Source organism: Callithrix jacchus, chromosome 4 (assembly GCF_049354715.1).
Source record: "Callithrix jacchus isolate 240 chromosome 4, calJac240_pri, whole genome shotgun sequence".
NCBI lineage: Eukaryota > Metazoa > Chordata > Mammalia > Primates > Cebidae > Callithrix > Callithrix jacchus.
Window position 1 is genome coordinate 110,998,545 of NC_133505.1, and position 5,612 is coordinate 111,004,156.

The window sequence follows — 5,612 nt, forward strand, 5'->3', positions numbered from 1 at the left end:
ATAATACACTGCAAACTCTGGAGACCCCTTCAAGCTATATCAAAACCCCTGAGGAAGTGAGAAAAAGAATCATCACTTCAGTGCAGGTGAGGGAGTAGAATCAGGGAGATTTCATGCCTGAAAGAGGTCACATTTACACATGAGGTACAGAAACAAGCAGGACAATCTGATTAACAACAAATAATAACAGCTGATACTTGTTGAGCATTAATAGCTGATTTAGCTAAGGCTTATGGGTAATTGAGGAATTAAGGCTAACGTATTAGTCAGATTTCAGTTAGCCTTGAATGACATGCTTAGCAGCTTGAAGCCAGTTCTATAAGCAGTGAGGAGCAAAATAATTAGGTGGTAGTGGGAGAGAGTGGCAACAGCTGGATGAGTTAAGAGGCTACTGCAATTATATTAGCGAGTGGATACAAGACACTGTATTAAGGTGGGGGTGAAAACAAAAGATGTATGTGAGGATACTGTTGATTGGCAGGCTGCAGAATCTGGAATCTAGATGATCAGTCGGATAAATGGGTTAGAGTTAAAGATGACTCCAAAGTTAGGGACGGGAGTAAGGTAGTTTTTTTTTTGGTTTTGTTTTGTTTTTGCTTTTTGTTTGTTTTTTGAGACAGAGTCTTGTTCTTCAAGTCACCCATTTCTCATAAAGCTAGGTTATAGGCATTGAAATTAGTTTGATTCTGTTTTTCCTCCACTTTGGTGCAGTAGACTTATTGATGAACACGTGTTATTGTGTATTTCACTGTTTATGTGAGCATGCTATGTTTGTTTCTAACTCCAAATCATTAGGTAGCAGAATTATGAGGAGCTTTGTCCAAGCTGGTCTGAAGCCTGGGATGGTTCTATACTAGATTCATTTAATAAATGCATCTGTCATCTATCTGAGTACTGGTTTTCCACATCTATTAGTATGGAATTAATTTTTTTGCATTAAATTTTTGCATAAAATCTTCACTTTCAATTGCCAATGGAGAATTGATTTGTTCACTTTTGAGGACATGGACAGTCCAGTGCTGACCTTGACACCTAAAAAACCGTGTTTCATTTATACTTTCTGGTTTTACATTTCCTCCTCTGCAAAATGAGATGTATTAATAAGATTTTTTTTCAGCTTTAACTGACAAATGCAATTTCAGCTAGCTTATGTTAAATAAGGAATTTATTAATATAGTAAGATGGCTCATGAATGCCAAGAGCAGGGAATACCATCACAACTCTCTGGTCTCTTTCAGAGTTATCTTCCTATAGAACAACTTAAAACATTTCATTTCCCACCTCAGAATCTCTGCAGCTGTCCCCTTTCTCCATCATTTAAAAATCTAAGCTTCTGGCTGGGCTCAGTGGCTCATGCCTATAATCCCAGCACTTTGGGAGGCCAAGGAGGTGATCACGAGGTAAGGAGTTCGAGATGGAGGTTGCAGTGAGCTGAGATAACGCCACTGCACTCCATCTTGGGCAAAAGAGTATGATTCCCGCTCAAAAAAAAAAAAAAAAAAATCTAAGCTCCTAAGAATGCCATTCAAAGTCTGGCACTGTCTGTTTTCAATTAACCTTTTCAGTCTTATAACAATTGCCAGTTTATTGAGCCCTTTTGGTTTCAGAGGAAAACAGCTTTGATTAGAATTGCTGGTTCTGCCCCTACTAACCTTGTACCTTGGAAAAACTTCCTTAACCCCTGGAAGCTTCCATTTTTGTCATTTGAAAAATAGGAATAATAACAGCATCTGTCTTATTTCCCTTATTTCATTTTGTATTTCATGGTGACAAACACAGTCTCGAATTGTGCATCTTTTCTTCATTACCCATTCTTAAACCATAGTGCAAGATCAAACTGTTTAAATAAGCTCCTCTCTTAGGAAACATATGCATGAGAGATGCAGTTTCCCAAAAGGTGAGAGCCTAGACGTGTAAAATAATTTGGCTAGGGCAGTGGATATGCATATATTTATCCAACTCTAAAAGTCTGTGTCTAGAAAATAACATCCATATTTAGCACAACCTTTTTTTTTTTAAGACAAGACTCATTCTGTCACCCAGGCTGGAGTGTCGTGGCACCACATAGCTCACTGTATCCTAGCTGCTCGAGAGACTGAGGCTGGACTCAAGCAATCCTCCTGCCTCAGTCTCTCGAGCATCTAGGATTACTGACATTGGCTCTCACACCCAGCTAATTTTCCATTTTTTTTTCTTGTTTAGAGACGAGGGTCTTACTGTGCTGTGAAGGCTGGTCTCAAACTCCTGGCCTCAAGTGATCCTCCCGCCTTGGCTCCCCAAAGTGCTGGGATCACAGGCATAAGCTATTGCACCAAGCCTTGACATATTGTCCAGGCACAGCCTTGACATCTATCATTTTGAAATCATCTGCTAATACTTTTTGCTTCTTTTATTTGTCCTTCCAGCCTTGCATTTATCTCCTGTATCCTTCATTTTAGGACTAACATACTCCAAGGAAGTCTCAATTCCTAAAAGCAATTGTTGCTTTTAGGAAAAAATAAGTGGATATAACAGAAGCTGCTGTTTCCTACGTCCTCCACAATAGCCACCATCGGAGGCTGTGCTTCCACACAACTGTCTTGACCCAAATTGGCCATTTCAGACAAGGTCAAGACTGATGAGCCTCCTCACTCTGAGTTTTGACGTTGGTGAATTTCAGGTTACGGAAAAAAAAAAAAAGAAAGAAATTTCCTTAGCAGCTTTATTTCAGCAAAATACATCTCACTATTCCAAAGTCCTTATTTAATCTCAGCTCTACCATAATTAATCATTGACTTCTGTTCCTCAGCCTGCTCCCTATTTCCACACTTCAAGTTTAACCCTGACATTTCAACATTTTGGTGACATGTATTTCATGGTGACAAACACAGTCTCGAATTGTGCATCTTTTCACAGGTGAAACTCTTTAAAGTTTCACCTATGACTTAACATGCCTATAGCATTTACAAAGCCAGGGGTCATCTTCTTACGCAAATCCATGTAGAAAGACAACAGAGATAGTTGGATCTCTTTTCTCTGCAACTACATATAACAAGTATACATGGGAATGCAATTACACAGATTTATAAGTAAAATTTGCAAAGCTTTGATGCTTCATGGTACTTTCTTGGTTGAGCACTAAAGAGAAGTGATTTTTCTCTCATCTTCCTAAATAATCTATACAGAATCTTTAGTTTTTCTCTCCCTGAATTTCAACACAATAGATCCCATTACACTTCCTGAATCATTGTGGGGAGAGTTTAGGTGCGGATGGGGACAGGAGGGCAGACGAATGCAGAAGTGAATGCTTTAGATCAAATGCCTGTGAAACAGCAGGAATCATAATCAACTGCAATCCTATGCTCAGATCTACTGCTGCTTGGAAGAGCTTTCTGTTAGAGGATTCTACGACCCTGACCACCCTGTTTCTGGAAGGAAATATGCTCAGGAACACTGAGGGTGGGAAAGGCTCACTGAGGGACCACAAAGCCATGTACTGCTTACACTGATGCTCAGAGAAGTGCTACTAGGCTGGCACATGGGCTTAGGGCAACTGCATGGTTATTCTATTTCTGAACAGCTTTTTATACTCATATTGATTATAACTTTAAATATTTTTGGAAGATATCATCAGACTGTGAGACTAAAAGAAGTGGGATTTCATCCTTTTGACTCCTCTTTATTACTCCAAATCTTTATTTCATCATGTAGTCAACAGATGAAACAGGTGCAGAGCCTCTGTTTCAGGCTGAAAGAGATTCTGATACAAATCTCTTTGTATCAGGAAAGAACAAATCAGAGTTGGCAGTGCAGATGGGAAAGAGACAAAAAGATACCACAAAAACAGTTAAGACATGTACATTTTTATTTGCTGAACACATACTTATTGCGTATTTCATTCCAGGCACTGTTCTAGTTATTGAGAATATAGCATTAAACAAGACAGATGGCCAGGCATGGTGGCTAATGCCTATAATCCCAGCACTTTGGGAGGCTGAGGCAGGCAAATCACTTAAGCCCAGGAGTTCCAGACCACCCTAGGAAACATGGCAAAACCCCATTTCTACAAAAAAAATATTAAAAAATTAGCCAGGCATGGTGGCACACACTTCTTGTCCCAGCTAGTTGGTAGGCTGAGGCAAAAGAATCACTTGAGCCTAAGAGGTATAAGCTGCAGTGAGCCATGATCATGCCACTGCACTCCAGCCTAGGTGACAGACTGAGGCCTTGTTTCAAAAAAGAAAAAAAAAAAAAAAAACAGACAATATCTCTGTCCTCATGGGTTTACATTCTAGCAGAGAAAACAGAAAAAGAAAAATAAATAACATAATTTTAGCTACTCAAATGTACTATAACTAGTCACATGGTGATACATAATATGCTTCCATGTGTCATAAAAACAATGAGGAAGCTACTTCGTTGTATGACGTAGAACTCTCCACTGATACAAAATAATCTACAAGATGGATTTTTTTTTAAAGATCAGTGGAAAGCACAAAACACAGTCCCTCACTACCACAAATTATGCGGTCGAGTTTCCCACATTTGGGGAAATCCCAGGGGTCAGCACATCCGGAGTGCAATGTGTAAGTCTTGCCCTGGGAAAACCACCTTCATGATCATGATATCTCCCCTGCCGGGTAAGTAGGATGGATTTTTAAGTGAGAAAAAAATCAAGGTGCAGAAGAGAATTTAGAATATGTTAATATTATAAGAGAATAAGGGCTGGGCATCGTAGCTCACACCTGTAATCTTAGCACTTTGGGAGGCCAAGGCAAGTGGATTGCCTGAGCTCAGGAGTTCGAGACCAGCCTGGGCAACACAGTGAAACCCCGTCTCTACTAAAATAAAAAAATTAGCCAGGGATGGTGGCACACACCTGTAATCCCAGCTAGTTGGGAGGCTGAGTCAGGAGAATTACTTGAAGCAGGGAGACAGAGGTTGCAGTGAGCTGATATCATGCCACTGCACTTCAGCCTAGGTGACAGAGCACGACTCCATCTCCCCTCACCGGCCCCCAAAAAAAAAGAAAAAGAAAAAAGAAAATGAGGATAAGACTACATATTTGCTTGTATATGTTTGCACAGCTGCTGACTGACCGTTGCCTCTGTGTTGAAATACGAGTTGCTTCAGAGACAGAAACACTGTGTACACTCTTTTAGCTTCTGAATTGTGAACTTATATAAATGAATTGCTGGGGCCAGGCACGATGGCTAATGCCTGTAATCCCAGCACTTTGGGAGGCCAAAGCAGGTGGATCACCTGAGGTCAGGAGTTCAAGACCAGCCTGGTCAAAATGGTGAAACCCCATCTCTACTAAAAATACAAAAATTAGCTGGATATGGTGGCAGGCACCTGTAATCCCAGCTACTTGGGAGGCTGAGGCAGGAGAATTGCTTGAACCCAGGAAGTGGAGTTTGCAGTGAGCTGAGATCATACCATTGCACTCTAGCCTGGGCAACAAGAGTGAAACTTCATCTCAAAAGAATAAATTAATTAATTTTTAAAAATGTATTGCCTAATGACTTAAAAAAAAAAGATAGGGAGGGTTAGAGGTGAAGTGGTGACAAACAGAAAAATAATTATTTCACAATTAGTTTTATTTTATTTTACTTGAGACAGGGTCTCCTCTG

General features: G+C 40.1%; 1 non-coding gene across 1 annotated transcript; it reads right to left on the bottom strand.

Annotated features, from left to right (window-relative positions):
- Positions 1 to 4,462: 4,462 nt before the first annotated feature.
- Positions 4,463 to 4,627, bottom strand: LOC118153416 (U1 spliceosomal RNA). Its single transcript, XR_004742645.2, has one exon. It is a non-coding gene; the product is annotated as a U1 spliceosomal RNA (small nuclear RNA).
- Between the last annotated feature and the right edge of the window lie 985 nt (positions 4,628 to 5,612).